We start from the raw sequence: 26,450 nt of genomic DNA, 5'->3' as shown, positions 1-26,450 counted from the left end.
AATGCCTTCTTAAGGCGTGACACATGGAACACATTATGCACTTTACTGTTTGCAGGCAACTCCAACTCATAAGCTACTTCGCCCACTCTCCTGATTACTTTGAACGGTCCATAGTAGCGTGGTTTCAATTTCTCTGCTCCAATCTTCTTGAGAGAGGACTATCTATACGGCTGTAACATGAGGTACAACATATCTCCCACCTCAAAAGACCTCTCAACCCTGTGCTGATCAGCATATTGCTTTTGCTAATTTTGTGCTTTTTGCAAATCCATGTCACGAGCTTTCTTAATGGCTTCCTACAAAGTGGGAGGGTTGAGAGCTTTAATCCACCCTCTCAACGGATCAGCTAACCCATCCATAAATAGAACTAGTATCCTCCGTTCAGATACATCTGTTACTAACACTGCAAGTTTTTGAAACTCTGAAATGTATGTTTCCAATGATCCCCACTGTTTAAGCTGAGCTAACTCCTTGATATGGAGTTCTGGATCCTTCCTATCAAAATGTTCAATCAGCATCTCTGTAAACTCCACATATGAGGTAATGTTTGCATGTCCCATAGTGACCATACCACATGATGCCACCACTCGTGTGCTAACCCATCCAGATGAATTGCTGCATACTTAATAACTTATTCCTCTGGCATAGGGTTCAATTGAAAGTATGTGTCAAGCTTTTGAACCCAAGCTCTTGCTGTAGACTTTCCAGAGCCATCATAATATGGTAACTCAAGTCTCCCTACTTTCTTCCGTAGCTCATAGCTCTGGTTCCTGTCATGTCTACGTGGCATATGTTTCATCCGCACATCCATATACTCCCTAAAGGTAATTGCAATAGTAAAATCTGGCCCTCTGACTTCCCAATCTCTCCTCAACTGGGCTTGTATATCAGTAATCTGGGGCTCTGGTATGAGCTGCTCTGGAGCTCTAGGAGGAAATGTAGGAATCATGGGCCTTGAACTCACTATCCTAGCTCGCTGGGGTGCATGACCGAAATTGTTCCCAACTTGTTCATCTCCATTATGTGTCCCATCCTGACCATTTCCATTCTGATTGTTACCATTCTGATTATTTCCTCCACCCATGTTAGCATTCAACCCCATTTGACGAGCCATCATCTGCATCATAAGATCCAATCTCTGATTTTGTTCCTATGCCCTTTGTTCTGCTACTCGCTGACCCTGTACCAAGGTCTCTAATAACTGTAAGAATCTTTCCTCTCTAGGCTCTGGACCGACATTCCTGCCTCCACCTAATCTTGTATTCCTGTCATCTCGGTCACCCATATTGCTGTCTTGATCAAAGAATACCTCCACTGTGTCTGTATGACTGGATTCTATTACCCCCTCTATGGATGAACTAGACTGTTTTCTTTGTAGGTCTAAACTCCTATTTTGTCTTGCTTTGGTATTGCAGAAATTATAAGGCCCCTGTCGCATGCTCAAACATAAATGCTCTGATTTTAGTGTTTTGACATTTCATCAAACACTTTCCCCTCTATCCGCCAGTTCCAAATTTCCTATAAGACCTCCACAGGATGGCAGGACTTATAGCTCTGATACCACTGTAATATCCTCCCCTGATTTGAACTTTGACTTGTAGAAATTTAACTTAAGGAATATTGTCAAACACTTTGTATGCAAACTTATAAAGCTAATTTCCTCAATAAATTGCTTTCCAATGAGTAGATTTACGAACAACTATGAAGTGACATTAAATGCATAATACACATCATAACATTTTCACAAACACTTGGCACACATTCAACAATATATGAAAAATCTGGAAATTCTTTCAATCTGCTAATAAAGGGTGATTTTTAAATGTAGATGTGCACTTACAACTGCCTTAAAGGCTGCAACAACTATTCAGACTTGTATTCAACAATTATCATGCAAAGTATCAAAATTTGACAGAAGAAACCTGGAATTAGTTGTTGTAGTATTTTGCAGATGTAGTTGGCAGCCTTCCAAACTTCTAATTAGCCGAAAAAACAAGTAAACTTGATACCAACACTGTTCACGCCGTACTGTAGCAAAATATTGTTCATGCGGCACTATAGCAATAACTAACTTCAGATCTGCACCTCAAACCCTTGTAAATTTCTTTAAGCGAACGCCCCAAATGAAACCCAATGTGTTTCTTGAAGTGAAAACACCATTGATCCTCCTGACTGTGTCTTCCAATAGCGAAGAGAATGCTAGCAAAGAGAGATTCCGTCCTCCAAGCCTGATAATCAGATATCCAGCAACGTAACATTAATCTTCATCCAAGCATACAAAAAAAAAACTCTTCCATTTCTTTTATAGTGTTCTCACAAGAGCTCAATCCTTTGTTTTCTCAATGTGGGATAAAACATAACTCCCTTTATGTACCTTATGTCTCCAATGTGTTATAAAAATAAAGGGAACTCTTTTAATTTAAATATTTCCCACAAACTATAATCTATGCATTAATAAAGTTAAATATTTAAATTTAACTTTATAAAATGGCTTTATCAATGCATAACAAATCTTATCAATGATAAATAAGTTTTCTTGTCGATTTTAAACAATTACCATCGACATACCACTGTGACTGAATGTCCGGCCATGTCCAAGATGACTTACTATAAATAGTAAGTATGCCCAAAGTTGCCTCAGAACCCCTCAGAAAGACCTACAACTGAAACTGTCTAGGCCAAATGGCCTCTAAGCCCCTTTAATGTCCTAGTTAGCCTACAGGACTATGGGGAAATAGGCTAATGACAACATCATGCTATGAATGCTAGAAAGGGGACATTACACAATGCAATGAATATACATTTTAAGACAAGGTTTTATATGAAACTATCAGAATTGTTCCTATCTTTGCATTATGAAGTATAGAAATCATTTGTTCAAGGATTGACATTACAATATCATGTAGGTTTCAATTTGAATGTACTTCCACACCTCTTATGCAATGGAACAAAATAATAATAACATTCAACAAGAGTAATCCTTTCTATCAATGCAAATTCTTCCAGGATATCAAATTTGGATTTGGCAATCTTTTGCAAACCACACAAGAACATCAAGCCTTTTAAATCCTTGATTGATATTCCTATCCAAGACAGTGAAACTACAATATCATTATAATGAGATCCGCTTCAATAATACTCTCTTGCAACACCAAAAGGTGGTGGACTCAATATCAAATTTACACAATAGACATACCTTCCACAAAACATGGATACTCACAACCTTTCTGATCAATAACATTACTCTTACAATAAATTTAGACTCACAAAACAAGATGAGGTTTTCTTTTTATCTCAACACAACACAAGAACATCTCCTTTTCCTATGTGCATGGGGAGACAACACAAAAAGAACTCCAAGTTTCCAAGATTCTCCACAAGAACCTGCAAAAGAGAGATGGCAATGGTGAACCATGGAGGCTCACCTCCCAACCTAGGCCTCAAGGAGGCCACCCCCGTGATAGGGGAAACAAGGCTCAACCGGGATACATTCCAACAAGATCACAGTCACAAGAACTAACAAGATCACAATATTTTGCAACATATTTACAACCCAACCAAGGTTTGCACAATGATTCACAAATGGAATCATAAACACTGGGTGAAGGTGGGCTTTCAATTAGGAGACTTGCCATTACATACCAAATCTATAACAACAATTTGCATGCCCTTTCGGGGCTTTCAAAAAACAACAAATTTCATGCCCTTTCAGGGCTTTCACAAACATCCTCCAATCATACTACCATCAACAAAAGCATCCTTGGATTTCCATACTTCATCAACCTTCTTACCACACCATCATTCTCCTTATTGTCCATAACAAGTTATGAATGAACATGGCATACAATGGAGTCCATACTCCAAGGTTCTCAACTATATTTCAAGCCCAACTAACCCGTTCACCCAAGGCTTTCTCTTCCCTCCCAAGGGTGGGTGAAGCCTTCACACCCATGAAAAAATTTCAACATCTAAACAGAATAAGAAACCCAACCAAGAATCCCCAAGAGAATTCATGAAACAATATACACCACCATAACACCACAACACAAAGATTTCAATGACAATGCAAAATTGCATATCACACACATTGATCCTATGAGAACACTCTTACAATTTCCAACTTCAACTTCATGAGATGAAGAAACATGGCATGAAGCACTAACCTCCTTCCAAGCTATGGTTATCACATGGTGATCAAGATCATTCCTTCCTTGACTTCCAAGCTTCCTCTTCCAAAACCTACCTATCTCTACCATTAAGAGTGGGTGAATAATTAATAAGTTTGACACAAGCTACCTAAAAGGGCCTCTAGTTCCATCCTCACCTACCCTTCTTACCCCCTTGTCCCTTTCTACGAATAGGAACTTGTCATGTGGTGCTCTAATTTTCGAATTGGCTTGGAAATGACTATTTTTGAGGGTCTCCTAGGTCCCCTAGACCAATTTATGATTATATTTAAACCCCCAAACCATACTATTACCATGTGGGTAACTCATTTTCACAAAATTAACACTTGGAAATCACTTTAGGCTCTCTAAGGTTCCTATCAAATTATAACTTGAATTCCATCAAGAAGGTGACTCTTCCTAACACTCTCCAAGGTGGGTTAATTGGTTTCATAATGAGGATTAGGTTTAGGTTAAGTGACTTCATGCCAAAGAATCCTATTTGACATGTCATGTACACAAGGACAATTCAAGTGTCAAATGACACACACACACACATAAAACACTTTACACATCACAATGACATGTCTCTAATTAATCATGCTCTCTGACTATAACACTCATGCACAATCACATTACGAAATAAACACAATACAATGAGGTTTTGAATCTTCCAAAGATTCACCTTGGCTTTACCGTGTTCACATGGGATTGAACCTTGTTTTCCCCCAATAATCTCCATGGTTCAACTTTGCTGCACACTCAACTTAAACTTTAGTAGCGCAATAAAATAATATAAAAATGCATATAGATAAGTGAAGAATAAATCCAATGTCTCATAATCACATTAACATATACAATTAACTTCATCTAATCATTTCCGTTCTAAGTACTATCCAAAAAACATTACAATATCATATTCATTTAACTTTCATCTAAGTACATATATAATCAACTTTCATTTGATTCATATTCAAAACATTGAAATATCAATATATGGGTATCAACATTTATTTGTTCTTATCATAACGAAATTACCGTTCCTAGAGCTATCACCATTCTTATAATCATTAAACCATTAAAACATATGAAATGGATTTTAGTATCTATGTCTTAAGTGAAAATTACGAATATGCAGACTTGTTAACTAGTATCCTTTCAATCAAGTTAAACATATCAACATTGCTAGCAATATCCCTTTATCACATTATAAGGGTTTTGTGTCTGAGTTTCTAGGGTAAATTCCTTGGATTGTTAAAATGTTTCCATAATGATGTCATCATAATTTAAAACCAATTTTTGCACGTAATCATTTGTCTTGTTGTCACCATAATTTACATTCATTTTGTCTCATTTTCCATGTGATCTTATCTTATCAACCTAGTGCTATTGGATAGGATATCAACCTTATGATAATCTACTTCAGTCTCTAATAGGATCTCATAAATCATTGTTAGAAATTTTTAAAAAACTCCAATCATATCTAAATTAGCTCCTAATTAGATTTACTTCATCAAGATCTATAGTGGGATACGAATGTGGGTCTTACAATTTAGTTCATTATATTTCAACTAATTACATGTATGACAAACTAGATACATAAAACATTCATAACACTTGAACACAATGATTAGGTGACCCAGAAACCTTCCAAATAGAAAGTAAAACTGGGGTGGGGATGATACCCAAAAAACTTCAATACTATAGCATAAAGTTGAACTGTTAAGGCTTATATTGATCACTTCTAATGATCTACCCTATTAGGAGCAATTAGGACTACTAGGTCCACCTTGTTAGAGGTTTTAAAAACACAAAATGAAGTATGCACTCTATTAAGAGATTTAAGAAAGACTGTTAAGTCTAACTTGTGAAAGGATTTTGACTAGTTCACCAGTTAGGATGAAACAATAGATCTCTAACTTACAACTAGATTATTGATAGAGATTCCTTGATTCTATTGATCACCTTTCTATGATAGATTTGTCAATGCTACTCCTTACACTCATATGGACTTCATAAATCTTTATCTGCTGCTTATATTCATATTCTTGCACTTGCATTACATACACATTGCATTTTGTAATTATTCCTTTTTAATACATCACACACACACACACACACACACACACACACACACACACACACACACACACACACACACACACACACACATCAAATCAATTTGCAAAATTACAAAGTCATACAAGACACAAGTTAACACAAATATGACAATGTCGGCCCAAAAGAAGATACTTGGGTTTCAAAGATTGACTTGGTGAATTTTTGATACTTGACACCCACTATCATTACTCAGCATCATCATGCAGTCGGTAGATGTAGAAGCTTCGTCCATAGTAATCACTTCAAAGTAATCTTGAAATCGATCTACATTGGTGACTTGGTAGATACTATGTAAATTGGCATAAATTGAATCACTCAATAAACACATAAGCTTGGTTTACACTAGCTTCATATTACATGAACTATGAACTTGGTAGAAATTGCAATGCTCGGTAACCACTTTAATGCTCAGGTTAAGCTGCTAGACTAAATCTGCTCAGTTTGAGCTATTGCGCTTTACATTAACTAAATACACTTGGTAACCACTAAAATGCTCGGTAGCTATTGGAATTAGTCCAAAAAACTCAGTAGCAACTATAGAGCTCAGTGGCTACTGAATTACATGGAAAACACTATAGACTATTCAATGAGCTCAGTAACCATACAAAATATGAATAGGTGTGTGCCACTAATAACAAACTTGACTGATATGTCAACAATCTACTCCTTTGGCTTTAGTGACAAAAACACTTATCAGCCAAAATCTTATATACATCACCAAGTGATACTAGCTCAGTAGAATATACAGTTTTGAGATTTTTTAAAATTATCTTTTTAAGGTATAGTATACATCATCTATTATATACATTATCCTCATAGCATGTTTCTCCCCCATACTATGTGTCTCTCTATATATAGTATACCACGTGTCTTAACAATAATATCCCCCTTTTTGACAATAATGCCAAAGATTTATTCAGAACTTATCTACATGGAGACACAAAAATGAGATAAGAAGTTAGAATGTACCTTAAGAATAAGTGCCAAGGTTTTATCCCAATTATCTTGCAAAATCTTGCATGTATGTAGAGCAATTTGCACTTCTGTAGAGAGTTCTATCATGTGATCTACAATTGAGAAGTTGTTGTCATGGATCAAAGTTTTTGGGTAAACAATATGTTTTTGCACTGTATCCATGATAGGAAGGATCATATTCTAAATATCAATCATTATTGACCAGATCCTTGCTTCTTCTCTTAACAACTCTTCCTGCATGTTTGATAAAAATATGATCTTCATGTGATGTGCTAACCTTGAACTATGGTCAATTTACAACTGCTGAGTAGTGGATTTTAGATCCTCATCAATTTTTGATAGTTTTCCCTTTATTTCCTTAGTGAACTCAGAAACATCACACAACTTCCCAAAATGTGATGTCACATTGGTGTAGGAGGTCTCAAGATTGATCAAAATTGATGAAAGATCAACTTGATGAATAACAGTTTGCTGAGGAATGTGCTCCAGCGCTTTATTATCAAATTTCTTTTTAGCTTTCTATTCTGGTCTCATATTTGAGAGCTTTGAAGTTGGTTACACTAGCTCCTTGTCTTAATTCCTTCAATCTATCCTAGACTATGGGTGGAGGTTGGAAAAATATGATATCACTATCTTCTTTATCTACCTTCTTCCTTGTCCTTCTACTAAAAACTACAATAGATGGCTTAGGTGGCTTGGTGATGATCACCTTATCTCTCTTCTTCATAGGTTCTTCTTCCTTTTCAGATTCCTCTTCATCCTTTGCTTCTTCTACATCTTCTTCTTTTCGTTGAGTTAACATGAGAAGTATGCTAGATTTTAGTTTAGCTATCCTCCTCTTTCCTTTGTTAACTACCTTAGGGAGCTTTATCTCAAGTTCTATCCTTGCCTTGGCTTCATCATAGGTTCTCAAGTATGGTGCCTTTGGATCAATAGGTTCATTAATTAGAGATTCAATAATATCCTTTGCTTCATCAATATTTACCTTAAAAGGAAGAGGTTTTACCCACACAATTTTGGGCTTCACTGCCTAGATGTAAACTTTGTCACAATATATCATAAATAACACATCATCTTTGTAATCCATAACTAACTTCTTAGCTATCCTAAACCTATTGTTCATTTTCTCTTTGAACACTTCAAAGTAGTTGTCCATAATGCTAACATAGTTCTCTCCCATTTCTACAATGTATTCATATATCTAGTATAGTACAGGGACATCTTTTCTCTGTATTATCATGCCTTTCGAAGGGGAGAACTTCTAAACATAAAAGATGAAACAAGTCAAAAGTGAACCAAATTTATAGGGGTTGTTCTTGGATGTCTTGATACTTTCCATGTTTTTATTGAGTTGCTTCAACAACAGATCTGCCAAGTCATAAGATAGATTTTTTTTCACCACTTTATAAGCTAACTCCATGGCTTCACATGATACACTATTAAGCTATCTCGAACTATATATCTTATGTGCTATAACATGAATCCAAAATTTTAGATTTGCATCTGTCACACTGCTAATTTCCATGCCTCTACAATCCCACTTTTCTAGGTTTTTCTTTTCCAGCTCCACCCAATGTAAGGTTTTGGTCATTTTAGCTTTGGTGATCATGGGGAGGCCAATAATGTGATGAATCATTTTCTTTTTAATCACAAGTGGTTGCTCAATCCATAGTTGACCATTATGCACCCAAATTAGAATGTATCTAATCCATTTAATTTTAAAACCTCAAGGCATGTGGGGAATATGTTTTAAACCTTTGTCTTCCAAATACTTATGCTCAAGTTTAAGAATTCCATTAACACACAATTCACCTAGGGCATCATCCATTTCTATGGTACCAATTTCTTGAATAAAACACTTGAAATGAATACAAATATCATTAATAAGGAGTACTTTGGGAGGGATTTGCAATTGAGCTCCGCTTGAGTCAAGGGTTTCTATAATGGCGGGCACAAGTTTCAAATTTGGCACTTTCCACTCTACTCCTCAAACCAACATCTCAAACCCTCTCTTCACTTTGCTGCTGCTTGATGCCATTTTACTTGGTAAACTATGAGAACCTTGATAACTTGCTGCAAATTTTCTTAAAGTTGCTTGATTGCACTATAAATTGCTTCTTCATAATAGAACTTAGATTTTATGGTGAGAAATGAATTTGATTTCATGATTTTTGTTAAATCTTTACCATTAATGCTCAATATGGAGGTAGCTGAATTGACATCATGCTTGACATCATGCTTGATAGCCTGTCATTCACTATTCTATTGATTACTTGGTGAAGGCTTCGTGACTTGGTAACCATGTGTGTCTTGTTACTCCTGACATTGCTCAGTAGAGTCCATGACCCAACCTTACTTAGTAGAGAAGGTAACTCGGTGATAACTAATATTGATCTTCCTCAGTGATCCTTTTGTATCTTGAATACTAATTTTAATCTTTTTCACCTTTCAATTGGAACTGTTTGAATGTGATCTTGATAACACAATTCCAGTTCTCCTTTGGAAACCTAGTTGGAAATGGTGGAGTCACCCACTTCTTGAGTGACATTACCATCATTACTTGGACTAGCATCCTTGGTAGATTTAGGAATCCATTGTTGCCTCACTTGCTTTCAAATGTTATCTTCTTTTGCCTTCTTTTTATCTTCAATTTTACCTATATTCATGAAATTTTTGGCTAGATGAAAAAGTTTGGTACAAGTGAAAAATCTTATGGTGGTATCTCTTCTCCTTGTGTGATGTTTAAGAAAATTCATGCCAATGTGTTCAAATTCTCCATAGTAATGACATCTACACCAAGTGTTGTAGTCTGAACCGAATATTGCTTTCACAATTTGTCCTGCAAGATTGAATGACTTAATTCTACATTTTGATGCCTTGTGACCTTGTTTCTTGAACTTCTAACACTTGCCCTCAAATTTTGGTTTCCCTTTGCATTCATTAGCCCTATGACCATGCTAACTAAAATTGTAGTATTTTCCATTACTCCAACATTTGTTTGATTTATGACCTACCTTGCCACAATGATTCCAAGTAGGTTTTTTATTCCTTTGTGCACCTTTTTTGGAAGATTCACCTTCTTCTTTATATCCAATTCCTACTTTTACTTTTTTCCTATAGAGGTTTTTCTCATTCAGTTGAACCATGTCTTCTTGAGATTTCATCATTCTTTCATTGATTTTCTTTTAAATGTTTAGGTTATTTTTCAATCTTTCAATGATTTGGTTTTTGGATCTTAGCTCATTTATTTTTCTTTCATTGATTTGTCTTTCTAAATTTAGATCATTCCTTAATCTTTCATTGATTGGTCTTTGGCTCATGATTTCCTCATTTGCATTGGAGATTTGATCCATAAGATCTACATGCTAAAGGGATTGGTTCTAGATCTCATTGTTTCTTCCATCCATTTCTTCTTTTATCTTGTTCCTTTGTTCCAAGATTTCACACAACTTACTGACTGAATTTCTTGTTCTCTTTTCATCTTTCTTACTTCTTCTTGCAGGGAACCATTCTTCTCTAGGAGTTATTTGATTGCATCATTTGCTTCATTTGAACTACTTGAAGGGAAAAAATCTCCAATCCTCTCTTAAATGTAGAGATGGTCATTCATTTGATTTGCATGTTCCTTTCTTCTTTTCAAGGATTGGGAAAGTTGCCCCTTTGCTTTCTTGAGTTGTGCAATGGCCATTTCTAGATCCAACTTTTCATTGTCAATTGCTTTATCAAGTCTGAATATCTCCATATCCTTGATCTTTTGCTCAAGCTATTAGACTTTCTCCTGAGAACCACAAAGCTCTACTACCAATTATTGGAAATATTCAAGACTATGGTAGGTTGCTAAGAGGGAAGGGTGAATAAGTAAAAAATTTATCAATTACAGATCTTAATTGCACTAATTCAATTAGCATTTAGTTCATCATACCTAATCTAATTGCATGCATGAAAAACTAGAAATATTAAACATTTATAACACTTGAACACAATGATTTGGTGACCCAAAAATATTTCAACTAGAAAGTAAAACTAGGGTGGGAATGATAGCAACAAGACTTCAATACTGTAGTATAAAGTTGGCCTGTTAATGGTTACATTGATCACTTCTAATGATCTGCCTAGTTAGGAGCAATTAGGACTGCTAGGTCCACCTTATTAGAGGTTTTATAAACACAAAATGGAGTATGCACTCTATTAAGAGATTTAAGAAAGACTGTTAAGTCTACCTTGTGAAATGATTTTGACTAGTTCACCTATTAGGATGAAAAAGTAGATCTCTGACTTACAACTAAATTGTTGATAGAGATTCCATGATTATACTGATCACCTTTCTATGATAGATTTGTCACTACTACTACTTATGTTGATATGGCCTTCATAAATATGTATCTGTTGCTTAGATTTGCATTCTTGCACTTGTATTACATACACATTGCATTCCATAACTCTTTTTTTTAATCCAACACACACACACACACACACACACACACACACACACACACACACACACATCAAATCAATTTGCAAAATTACAAAGTCGGCCAAGACACAACTTAACACAAATATGACAAGGTCGGTCCAAATGCAGACACTTGAGTTTTGAAGACTGACTTGGTGAAGTTTTGATACTTAGTGCCCACTATCATTACTCAACATTGTCATGCACTCAGTAGATGTAGAAGCTCAATCCATACTGATCACTTCAAAATAGTCTTGAACTTAGTCTGCATTGGTGACTCAAGAGATACTATGTAACTTGGCATAAATTGAATCACTCCGTAAACACATAAGGTCAATTTACACTAGCTTTGTATTACATGAATTGTGAACGTAGTAGAAACTACAATGCTTGCTAACCACTAAAATGTTTGTGTTAAACTACTAGAATAAATCTACTTGGTTTGAATTACTAGGCTTCACACTAACTCAATACACTTGGTAACCACTGAAATGCTTGGTAGCAACTATAGAGCTCAGTGGCTACTAAATTACATGGAAAGCATTACAAACTATTTAATGAGCTTGGTAACCATACAAAATCTAAATAAGGGTGTGTGACTAATAAAAAACTTGATTGATATGTCAATAAGGTAACCCTTGAGATGTATAATAGTTAAGTTTAGTTCTTTTCCTTTTGTTTTCCTAGTTAGGTTTCCCTTGTTTCTTCTTTTCCTTTTTTTCCCCACTTTAGTTTTGTTGTGTGCCCCTTTTATTTTCGCAAAACCAAAGATTTTGGATTCCTTGCTTGGGTATAGTCTACCCAAGTCCCCAGTCAGAGCCAACTATTGCCCCACTTTTCACCCTGTAAGCATTTTGCAAAAGTGGAGAATTTTGTGTCTTGGAAATGCCTAGGTATGTCCAAGTATTGTTTTAAGTTCCCTTAGGTGGAAAGAATCTTCACCCAATTTTTCATCTTTCCCTTCCCCACATTTCATAGCTAGGTGGTTTTCCTTCATATTGTGAGTCCTATGGGTAGCTTAGTACCTAATCCAATGGAGATTCTTACAATAGGCAAAGATTATTCACAAAGTTGAGTTTTCTTGTGGCTTATCATACTCTCCATCAAAATAAGAAGATTGCAAAAAATTAAACTTTGACTTCTCCTAGGTGGGTTTTCAACCCATGAAGGAAATTCCCTACAAAGAGCACCAAATGATGCATATATGTCACAATGAGAGGAAGATAAAGTGCCTTGTGATGAATTCCTATTGCCTTTATGATTATCTGCCTCAATAGGTATTAAAGACTCATTAAATCTCTTAGAATCCACTTTCGTGGGAAAATGAAAATTGACTTCTCTTCAGTAGGTTTTCAACCCATGAAGTTTGTTTTTCGAAAAAGGAAATCTTAAAAGAAATAAATGAAAGGTGAACCCCTAATGAAGTTTCACACTCCTTATGGACATCTCTAAACTCAAAGGAAGAAATAAGTTAAAAGGTAAAGGTAAAAGAGGGCTTGGGTGGAGAAATGAAAATTGTCTTCTCCTCAATGGGTTTTCAACCCTTGAGGACAATTTTCCACATTTAAAAGAAAATTAAGTTTGTAAGTGAATTGGACCCACATTTCACATGCAAAATATTTCAAGATGATAATGGAAACAATCCAATCATCATAGGAAAGATCTATTAGGTAGGATTTGATCTGGAAAATATTTTCTTACAGAGTACTCTATCCATAACTTCCAAAAACTTAATGGGAAATGGGAAAGTAAGTGTGAAAGGATGGAAAGTTACCATTGGGCCAATGGTTATCTATTAAGAACCTCACATTTAGTATTTCATTTGATTTATTCTTTAATTCACTCATGTGTCATGAATCATGAAGATCAACAGGTCAATTAAGACTCCTATATATATGTAAACCTAACAGTTATTCAAACTACCTCTTTTTTTTGAATTGTTATTCTGTTAAATTGCACAACCTTTTCAAATAGCCTATGTCTATGAATTCATAATCCTATTATTCTTCTAGATTCAAAATTCAATTCATTTCATTCTTAGACAGAATGGAAACCAGGTTTGCAGGTTTTGATGGGCTAAATGGAATCAAGTCCACATTACAAAATTTCATGGATACTTCACTCTATTTTATTATATGAAAGATTTTCAAAAGAGGGTGAAATTGGAGCCGATTCATCCCAGAACTAAGAAGCTCTAAGGATGTGGGCAAGTGGAAGTAGCTAGTTTCCTAGTGCCAGTTTAAGCTCCAAAATTGATCTATGAATGCATAAATCACTATAGTCTCTATACTATGTAGATTGTATTACCTAATGATACAGTATTGATCTCCATTGATAGACAAATAGTAGTGAATTGTTTACAAATTCTAGAGTGAGAGGAGTTTTTAGACTTCATAAAGAAGATGGTTTGGAGAAAGGAGATTATGCAAACATGGTTTGAAAAGCCATAGAGTGCCAAGAGTAAGGTCCCTAAGAACCTTTTTGGAATTAATCTCAAACCCAAGATTGTAAACGTTTTGGTTCTCTTGTACAGACTAAAAGATGAGGTAGAAGCTCTAAATTTTGTTGAACAATATTTCTTTTTGGTACAAGTTATTTGTTTAGATACTCAATATATTGATTAGGCTCATGTGGTAAGTGAGAATCTTTCAAATCCTCTCAACACCACAAAGTTCTAAAACACCTTCTATATGTCTACTTTTCTAATTTACATGCTAGCCTCTCTATAGTTATGGTTGGGCCTTTGATGGGTAGAATATTTTCTTGATGATTTAAAGACTTATGAGTTCTATCCATGTTTGTAGTTGGAAATAAGTTATGCTAAATATATGAGGGTTAATGATGCAATTTAAAATGAGAAATTGTAGGGAGCTTCACGGATGCCTAGAGAGGAGGTTCAGTCTAGAAGCAATGGTGGAATTTAGTCGATTTAGAAGCTGGATATGTGTAGGATCATGGTGTGCCAAAAAGTGGTGATGTGCAAAAAAAAAAGAGTTTGAAAATGTCTAAAAGCATTTCAAAATTGGCTCTTACCTTTTTTCATCCATCTTGATACCAAACCTAGAAAGTAAAACCCAACCCTTATTGGGTATCCAATATAATATTGGATACCCGATAATATCGGATACTCGATATTATATCAGATACCCAAAAATAATGGGTATGCTAAAAATAAATATACAACTATGCAACACAACCCGTGGGTTGCTCTTTATTTTTTTTTAAAAATAACATTGCCACTTTTTGGGTATTCGATATTATATCAGATACCCAAAAATATCAAGTATTCGATATAATATCAGATATCGAAAAAGTGATAGTGTTATTTATATAAAAAAGAGCACCCACGGATTGTTTTGCATAGTCGTATATTTATTCTCAACTCAGATATCCATTTTACTATTGGATACATGATAATAGGTTGGATTTTTTGTTTTTAATCAATTTTAATATAAATTTAATAAATTTTATAATAAAATTGTTAGTTTTAGTTGATTTTTGTAGAATGTAGGGTTTTTTTGATAAAAATTGTTAAAACTTAGGGTTTTTTAATATAAATTATGTTTTTCAAATTAATAGGAATGGCTGATCAAAATGATGACCATGAGGCTCATTTGGTGGAGGTTTATGAGGAATAACATTCCTCATAAACCCCCACCAAATGATCCAGTGCCCCACAAAATCATCCACCAAATGATCGTTTACCCCCTCAAAACCCTCCTCAAATTAAGGATTTGATAATTGAAAATCTCATTGAATTGAGGGGTTTGCAAAGAACATATAATAATGTACCCACATTGGCTACTATGTTATCCACATTAAACACCATACTGGATAACATTGAAACCCTTACCAACAAACAAAATGTTGCTCTTCGTTGGTGTAACTAGATGCATGAGATGTTTGATGATGGCTTGGACCATGATGATGTTTCAGCCCTCAATATAACCAAAGATGATTTGGTTAGCATTTTTGTGAACCCAAAAACTAGTTTACTAGTCAATTGACAAAAACCCAAATTATCAATTAAATGGTGCACAAATGATGACATATGTGCAAACTTTTGGGATAGTTGGTGGATTGTTTTTGATATCCCTCCACATAGCAATTTAGAGGTTCCATTTTATTTCCTTAAAAAATTGTATGCAAAATTTGTGTTGAAACTGAAAGTGAATTATTGGAGCATGAAGCCCAACATGGGTGTAGGACTAGGAGTTCCTCACGATAGACCCTCTTCCTAGTGGAAGAAAGTTAGCACTTTTGTCCCCCCTACTGATGTCTCCCTCCCTCCTCAAGTGGAACATCCTGATATTATTGAAAAGGCTAGCTCTCAGACCATTAGAACCATTCATAGATTGAGTAGCTTGTTGATATCTTAGACTAAGTCAGTCTTGCCTCCCCGTGTTGATGATGTTGGGACCAATTTATCATCAGCTAACTCATCACATGTTTGTGTGCCTCACACTTGCATTACATGCAGGAATATTTACTTGGGTCCCATAGGTGATCTTCTTGAGTATCATTTTGTATTAGATGAGGATACACCAGATGCAGACGCAGAGGCTACAGACCTTGATGCGAGAGATTATGGGAATGTTGAGGCATGGAATCCTTCTGTGTTGGTACGTGTATACATTTTTTTGTTATGAAATATGTGATTTAAAGTCAATTTTTATAATAAAGTAATTTTAATTTTTAAGCCATACTGACTTATACTTGTATGTGATGTTCATTCATGTTTAGTTGATGACAGAGGAGGAGTTGACACAAGTTGATGATGCTATGCTCTTTGCCATTTCATTTTTCCTTGAGACAACTACGATACATTATGTTGTGTTTTCATTATTTTTTCTATTTGATATTGTAGAATATATGGTTTCTAATCTTTCTTTTATCTTGCAGGTATCACCTATCCCTGGGGGACAAAGTGCAGGGGATGAGCAAGACCCATCGACAAAGGAAAGGTAATTAGGTGCTTTCTACTTGATTAAATATCGATGCATTCTTGTAAAATGTTTATGGTAATGAAATTTAATTACATCCTTTATTGTATATAGGCCATGGCTACTAGCGATGAGCCCATACAGATTCTACATCGTAGACACTTAGGCATTTATGTTAGCACTGAGAGCCTCATTGTATGTATAAGTATCATTTATGTTAGCACTAAGAGCCTCATTGTATGTATAAGTATCATTTATTTTTCATTTTCCTTATCTTAATAAATAAATTCAAAACTGAATTATGCGATATTAACAACTATTATTTTGTATCTCATAGGAAACTCCTAGTGCACACGAGGTTCAACGGGAGAGTTTTGTAGATTTGATGATGTAGCCACTATATCTTGAGGAGGAGCCTACACTAGTAAGTTGTAGTTTGAATTCATGATTAAATATTTTATAAATTTAGCATGCTATGAATTATAATGTTATACTTTAAGTTGTAGATTCATTTGACAAACATATTTGAACATACATAGGCCACAATCAGTGAGGTACAAGAATTCTGACGACATACGAGAGGACTCCCTAACCGGCGTAGGATGTGGATGAGAGAGGTATTTAATATGAAAGTTTAATAGTATAAATATTCATTAAAAAAAGATCATTATGCATTTGAGTAATTCAATGTTAGATACAAAGAATCATATAAATTTAGTAGTCTAACTTTGGGTTGAGGAATCTGATCCACCTAGTGCAGCGAAGAGGATGCATTTTGATCATCCACCAGCACCCTAGGATAGTATAGTTGTCATAGGATACATCATGAGATATTTTGAGATGGCATATACCACATTGTTTACAGAAACATTGATATTATACACATTTTGATGGCATGATCAGCCACATTTTATATATGGATCTATGTATTTTGATATATATTTGTGTACTTTTTCTATGGATACATGATCTTTGATATATATTTGTGTAATTTTTCTATGGATACATGTATTTTGATATATATTTTTGTCATTTATGTGCACAATGATATACATATTAATTTAGTATCTAGTATTGTTTAATTTATTGTGGATGATGTGTATTGTTCATGTTTATGGAATATCATTGATTTTGATCATGTTTGTTATATTTGATTCAAATGAAATAATTCGTGAATAAAATTTTAATAACTTAAATAATCAAATTTGGATGCAATGTTTAATTTGAAGTGCTATGATGACATAGACACACTTGTTAACCTCATACGCAAGGTTCACATAACCCATACTGATCCACTTAACAAAACTAGGTTCATTAATTCATGCTATAATTTCACACACTATATACATGTTTCCAACCTTGTATGGTAATTCTCAAACACCTAACTGATTCTTTACACTCATTTTCACTTTGCAAGAAAAAGTTACAAAATTGTAATTTTGCAACTTTTGCAACTTTTACAATTTTGAACAATTTTTGATATAAATTTAAATTATTAATTAGATAAGTTCACCAAAATTTTTAAGGGGTTATTCATAGCCCTCATGAGCTCTGAGTTATGACACTTGAAATATCAACCTTGAAATGCACTTAGAGCACCTTTGAGACTCCTCGGTACGGGGTGGTCGTGGACAATGGAGGGTCTCTGTGGCCAGAAAAAGGGTGTCACTAGGGTTCACTCGCCTAGCCAGAGCTAATGGAAATGAAAATTTGTTGTCAATATTAGCGATTTCAAAGTTACTTTGTGGTGCACCTAAGAACTAAGGCACACTGTGGGTTTTGGCATCGAGCAAGATTGCTATGCTGAATCCAAACATAATGTGATCTCTCAAAAATGAGATAGTCTATTTTAGGCCTTGACATCACCATCCTGTAGAATTTGATATTTCATTGATAGCCCTCATGAGCTTTGAGTTACGACCCTCAGAAGATCAACCTTGAAATGCACTTAGAGCACCTTGGAGACTACTCGATACGGGGTGGTTGCGACTGATTGAGGGCCTCCATGGCCAGAATAAGAGTATCACTAGGGTTCAACCACCCATCTATAGCTAATGGCACTGATAATTTGATGCCACGATCAGCAGCTTCAAAGTTATATTGTGTTGCACCTATGAACTGAGGCACACTGTGACTTTTGGCATTGAGCGAGATCATTGTGCCGAATCCAAATGGAATATGATCTCTAAAAAATGAGATAAGTTATTTTAGGCCTTAGCATCACCATCCTATAGAATTTGACATTTCATTGATAGCCCTTACAAACTCTAAGTTATGAGCCTTAGAAGATCTAACTCGATATGCACTTAGAGCACTTTGGAGACTCCTCGATACTGGCTAGCCACAGTCAATGGATGGTCTCCGTGGCTAGAATAAGGGTGTCACTAGAGTTTTCTCGTCCATCTAGAGCTAATGGCACTTAAAATTTGATGCCAAGATCAGTGGTTTCAAAGTTATGTTGTGGTGCACCTATGAACTGAGGCACATTGTGAGTTTTGGCATTGATTGAGATCGTTGTACTGAGTCCAAATGGAATTTGATCTCTAAAAAATGAGATAGGTTATTTTAGGTCTTGGCACCATTTTCCTATAGAATTTAACATTTCATTGATAGCCCTAATAAGCTCTGAGTTACAACCCTTAGAATATTGACCTCAAAATGCACTTAGAGCACCTTGGAGACTACTTGGTATGGGGTGGCCGTAGATGATGGAAGGCCTTTGTGGCTAGAATAAGAGTTTCACTAGGGTTCACCCACCCATCTATATCTAATGAGACTAATGATTTGATGCCAAGATTAGCGGTTTCAAAATTATGCTATGGTGCACCTATGAACTGAGGCATACTATGAGTTTTGGCATCAAGCGAGATCGCTATGGAAAATCCAAATAGAACGTGATCTCTAAAAAATGAGATTGGTTATTTAAGGCCTTGGTATCACCATCCTATAGAATTTAACATTTCATTGATAGCCCTCATGAGCTCTGAGTTATTACCCTTGGAAGATTGACCTCAAAATGCACTTAGAGCACCTTGGAGACTACTCGGTATGGGTTACCTGCGGATGATGGAGGTTCTGATTTGATGCCATGATCTGTGGTTTCAAAGTTATGCGTGGTGCACCTATGAACTAAGGCACACTACAAGTTTTGGCATCGAGCAAGATTGCTGTGTTGAATCCAAAAAAAATATGCTCTCTCAAAAATGAGATAGGTTGTTTTAGACTTCAACATCACCATCTTGTAGAATTTGACATTTCATTGATAGCCCTCACAAGCTCCAAGTTACAATCCTCAGAAGATCAAACTCAAAATGCACTTAGAGCACCTTGGAGACTACTATGGAGGGTCTCCATGGAAAGAAAAAAGGTGTCACTAGGGTTCACCTACCCATGTAAAGCTAATGGAACTGATAATTTGATGCCAAGATCAATGGTTTCAAAGTTACACTGTGGTGCACCTATGAATTGAGGCACACTGTAAGTTTTGGCATCAAGAGAGATCATTGTGATGAATCCAAATAGAATGTGATCTCTCAAAAATGAGATAGGTTATTTTAGGCTTTGGCATCATTGTCTTGTATAATTGAACATTTCATCTATAGCTCTCATGAGCTCTAAGTTACGACCCTCGAAAGATCAACCTCGAAATGCACTTAGAGCACCTTGGAGACTACTAGGTATGGGTTGCCCGTAGATCATGGATGGTCTCCATGGCTAGAACAAGGGTGTCACTAAGGTTCACCCAGCCATCTAGAGCTAATGGCATTGACAAATCGATGCCAAGATCAACAGTTTCAAAGTTACACTCTGGTGCACCTATGAACTAAGACACACTACAAGTCTTGGCATTGAGCGAGATCACTATGTTGAATCCAAATGAAATGTGATCTCTAAAAAATTAGATAGGTTATTTTATGCCTTGATATCACTGTCTTGTAGAATTTGACATTTCATTAATATCCCTCATGAGCTTCGAGTTACGACCTTCAAAAGAGTGACCTTGAAATGCACATAGAGCACTTTGGAGACTACTCGGTACGGGTTGTTCGTGGATGATGGAGGGTCTTCATGCCTGAAACAAGGGTTTCACTAGGGTTCACCCACCCATCTAGAGCTAATGGCATTGATGATTCAATGCCAAAATAAAAAATATGAATGAGATGGTAGCTAGCTAAAGCTTAGAAGATTATTTTTATAGTATTGTAAATGTTTCTTGTGAGAACCTTGCCATTGAAAATTCAAAGTATATGCATTTTTCCTAATGATTTAAAGAATGAATGGAAGATGGATCCATTTCTCAAGAGCATTCAACATGTTGATAGTTGTTATGAACTTTGAGCTACCTTAACAAAAGGAGGGGACTCCTTGACCATGGAGGAAGAGTTGGCATGGTTGTAATAATGCATGGTAACCATGATGAACCAACAAAAAGGAGAAACAATATAGAAACCAGCAAATAATGCTTAAAGTTTGTGCTTTCAAGAGGCTATGCAATTGGGTATTTTTCCTAGCTCAAGTGAAGGGAGGAATCACCATTAAAACTAGCACTTGAACATGAAGATGATTATGGAGAGGATCAAATGAAACATGTCGATTCAGTCCCAAATTTTGATACTTTTATTCAACAATGTGAATTAAGTCACACCATTTTCATTCCTGAATAGATGTTGCATCAAATGATTCATTATTTTTCATTCATCCATATTTTGGTATTTTCCTTTAAGCATGTTAATCAAGGAACTTTTAAGAATAAAGTCAACTATTTTAGCCAACCAGTGAATGAATTTATTTAGCATTTTTATTGTTACTAGTTAGGGTAGAGTAGGTTAGTTTTCAAGCTTGCTACGAGTGTTACCTTTGGATAATACTTGTCAATTGTGGATTGTACATTAAGCCTAAATTTGGCTCGTCAATATATTTCCTTTCTTGTACATAGATTCAATAGGAATTTTGAATTTTAGCTCAATATTTTTGGGTAAGTATGATAATGTGTCACTACCATGTTTCTCTTCTAATAAACCAACATGGATAAAGGTTGAAAGGTGAAACACTTATTTTATTTTGACATATCTTTAGAAATGTTATTTCACCTCCCTTAGTATCATACAACTAATAGGCTTTACTAGAGTCATAATAACTGATAAGGATTAATTTTTCAATGTTATTGTCATAATTCATTGTCTTCTCCTTTTGGGATATGTTAACCTAGGTTCACTGAGTCTAGAATAGGTTAACCTAGGTCCAACTATTCCAAAATAGGATGACCTAGGTTGACCTATTCCCTAGGGACTTTGGGTCTCAGTGCAATTTTTTTCTTTAAGTTGTAAATTTGGAATTTGGGTGATTTGTAGGCTTGCTTTATTTTTTGCCATTATAGAATTTGAGTAATATAAATTCATGAAACCCTAAAGAACACATGTGTGCAAGAATGTGTCACAGATATGTAGAGAGAAAAAAAGACAAGGGTTTAACTTTGACAATATACAAAATAACATTATTAGAATAAAATAATGAGTAAAATATACAATGGATATATCTGGACAACAATACTTTGAGTTTATACAAATAGATTAGATAAATGTAGCAAAGCACACATGTGTTTCAATAAGTTTATGTGATTGTTTTCACACCATTAGAAATGAAATGCATTGATAAGACTTGTAGTAAAAGACTTACACAATATTAGCATCATAAAATCACTTCTTGTTTCAATGCCTCATTGTGAATGAGTATTCAAACTTATTGACACCTTCCCCAAATTGTTTTCTAAAGAATCAAGTATTCTAATTGTTGATCCATACTTTATAGATTTGTCTTATTTGATTAGTTTGATTAAAATGCTTTTAATAATCATAATGTTAGCTCTATGTCAAATAAGAAAAAAGCCAAACTTGTAATAATATATCAACAAGCAATTATCTTTCATTGTCTCCTTCCTTCAATACTCATATAGCTAAAAATGCTCAAAAAAATGTCCTTATAGCCTTGTATCACATGCAAATATGATTTGCAAGAACTTGTTCAATATCTTCCTCTTATAATTCCTTACAAAGAACCTACCAAAATAAAAATTACAATATGTAATTAATTTAACCTATTTTTTTCATTATTACAAAAACCATATATATAAAAACTTCACATTTTACATCATAATACATCATAAATCTTAGCAATTCTCCCCAACACCCCAACCCCTACTCTTCATGATGTACCTACATTCCAATATCATAAAAAATATTAGTAACTTATTGTATTAAATAAGATAATCATCGGTTCATTGAATCATTATGAAGAAAATAACATAAGAAGTAAATATACCTAGTTGAGTGTTCTAATAGGGTCCTCTCTCTATTTTAGGGTCTCCAATAGGGCTTCATGATCAACATTAGTAATAGTAAAAAGTTCTTTTACTTTTGGTCTTCCTTGATGCTTCAACAACTTTACATTTGTTGCAATAATAAGATGTGAATGTATGAGAATTATTTTGTGCTTCTAATAGTCTTTGAATGCAGGAATTTCATTCCTTATAAGCACGTATGTCCACATCCATGTTCCAACAACAACCACTAAACCAATAGGATATGTGAATCCATCATCATCTGTGATTAGTTGTGCAAGCTTTTTTTTACCTCTTACACAATGTGCTAACCAATAATCATATTTCTCATCATTCCCCTGTGGTGCTACCAATGCAAAGACATGTCTTGGCTGAAGAAGATCTGATAGATGGTTATGCTCAAGTGAACTTTCCATGTCATCATTTCTAATAGAGGGTATGATAGACAATGGAGTAAGATAATGTGGAACCCATGTGTCCACCCACTCGCTCAACTCACAATGATCCCAATCACGCTGAAAATAGCTAAGACAAAAGCAAGCTAGTTGTTGTGTCCAAATGGTCCATGCACTAGAAATAGAGCTTTGGAATGAATACATTTTTGATGAATCTCTCACTGTAGCACAATCTGATTTATCACCTATGGACCCTTCCTTAACCAATGAAAAGAATCTCCATACCACTAAATCAAGAGTCCCTCCTATGATAATGCTAAATGGCACCAATCAACAATGCTACAAGCATCAAGAAGCTCTATTGTTGAAATCTTCAATTGCTCCTTAACTAGAGCTCTCTTCACACATGCCTCTACTCCATCATGTTCCCCTTTCCCATGGTCGAACTTAAAAAAACTCCAAATATGAGGCACCCCCTCTCTTTGTTCATCCTATGCAACCAATAAAATATGCGAGTATTCTTGGATTGACCTATACAGTTATCTGACCAAATGATATGTCTATCCATAGCAATTGCATGCTCCTATAAGAAATAAAAATAATTCTCAAAATTCTTTTGCACAAAGTCATGAGAGTGAGATCTATCATCACTCATATAAAAATGATACTCTCTAATAATCTTTCGATTATCTTCCGCACTATCAGGGGCATGTCTATATGCTATGTGGACGAAAATAGCAATCTAAATGGAGTTGTAATATTGAGATTGTGTCTCATTTTGAGGTTGCAATGTGTAGTTCTCAAAAAATTAACAATTGATATGATATTGCTATTGGGAAAAGTCTCCTTACACATTGTAAATTGTTGATCCAACCACTGAGACCTGTGACTATGTGCTGCATACTTGTAGAAAAGATTTTCCTTGAAATCTAAAATAAAATTAGCCACACTGATTTCTTTTGCAACCAATTCACATCTAGAGAACTCACCCTCACTCTTCAATGTGTATTTCATCATTTCATATACATTTTTTTTAACTATTGTCTTTCTAAGATCTTGTTCACACCGCTCATGGAAATATGTGTCAAACTTGGATAAGCCACCACATTCTGAACACTTCTCCTTTAAGCAAGAATTTCTATAAAAGAAACAACCATCAACTCAAAAACATAAAAATTGATCTAGCAAGTCTCTTGATGATTTTAAAAGCCCACTAGCACCACAATTCTCCAACATTTCTTTACAATGCAAAGTAGAATGGATGAAGCATAATAGTTCATGGTGCATAGAAAACTTGACATGATGTTTGCAAGAACATGTATTTCAAATTTTAAGTGGCACACAATAAAATGGCTTCAAAGATTCAAAGAACATAGTTTGACTTACCTCCAAATAGTGTTTAGGATGTGGTGTGTGGTCTCTGATGCCAATTCTCAACTTTAACATGTATTTAGGATTAGGTGATACTAGTGAGTGAGAGTCCCAAAATTGTATAATTTCTTCCTTTACATCATCGAATAGTTTTTTATCAAAATGTACAAGTCTCCCATCAAAAGCCCATGTTTCATTTTGAAGAGGATCATCAATTCTCTCTCATCTACTAAGTGCTCTTCTCAAAGTAGTATGATTTAGGTTCAAGTCAATAAAAGTTTGTCTCATATATCTACCCTCTCTCAAATGATGACTTAATAAAGAGGTTGTAATAACCCTTCGAGAAGATCTCTTATCTTTCTCCCTGCTATTTTTCCCAATCCTTTTAAGAGCACTAAAAAGATTCTTCACAATAATGGCATTTCTTTCCATTTTTTTATTGACATGAATCTTCAATTTGGAAAGCATAGGTCTCATCTTTTGCATCTTTAATAAGTGCATGAAAAGTTGACATTGCTCCACCACTGCATTGTTGTCAAAAAACATCTTATGTAGTCTTGGAGCCCATAAACGAATGATTCTTTCTTATTTTTTCCCTTCCAAATTGGTAATAATAGTTTAATCAATTTCAATTATCCATTTTGCTTTTCTAGAACTTTCATGTCGATTATAATTAGGAGATATGTAAGGTTCCTATGCATTAGGTTCCTATGCATTGTCATATTTGGCATGGGCAATCATGCAATTTACATTATGACCTGGTAGCATTTCATCCTCCAAATTTTCATTCTCTAAATTTTCAATCATGGCATCATCATTTTCAATTGGTACATTCTCATTCCCCAAATGTACATATTCATTATCTGACTCTATGATTTCACCTTAGACTAGTTCATCCTCAACTTGACTCACATTTCACATACCTTGTCTTTTCCTTCGATGATTTACCTTGTCCATTTTCCTATATGCTGTAATGTCTTCATTGAATGCTTTCCTTTTGCGTTTAGACTTTTGATGATTGGTGCTCCCAATTTAGATGACAATATTAGACACTTAGGGATATACTACATAACTTTTTCAATGGTTTGGGCCCAAAACATTACTTTTCCCAAAACCCATGAAAATGGCCCACAAAAGGTGATGTTGTTAGGTCTGCAGTGGCAAAAAATATTTTGGGAAAATCATTCTAGTAAATATCGGGTATTCAATTTCAAATTAGATACCGAATATTACCACCCAAATATTGGAGGGAAAAAGAATTTACTATTGATTATTAGTGAGTAATGACTAATGAGTTATGTATTACCTTATAATGTATTATTATACTATATTATTGTTAAATATAATAATGTAATATATGTTATTATTATTCTTATGACCTATGTTAACTATTAATATATAATAATATATTATGTCATTATTATTATTATTATTATTATTATTATAATTTAATCTATAAATATAATATATATTAATATATATATGAAATTATTATATTATATTATAATTAGTTTTTACTATATTATTATTAAATATAATAATGTAATATATTATATATGTTATTAATATATATTATAATTATTATATTATATTATTATTATTATTACTATATTATTATATTTTTACTAAATTATTTTTATTTATTGCTATAGTAACATATAATACTGTTGTTATTATTATTAGAATCAT

Source organism: Cupressus sempervirens, chromosome 10 (assembly GCF_028749045.1).
Source record: "Cupressus sempervirens isolate cs-2001-9-10 chromosome 10, ASM2874904v1, whole genome shotgun sequence".
Lineage (NCBI taxonomy): Eukaryota > Viridiplantae > Streptophyta > Pinopsida > Cupressales > Cupressaceae > Cupressus > Cupressus sempervirens.
The sequence above is the reverse complement of the archived record's forward strand: the minus strand, read 5'-3'. Positions refer to the sequence as shown.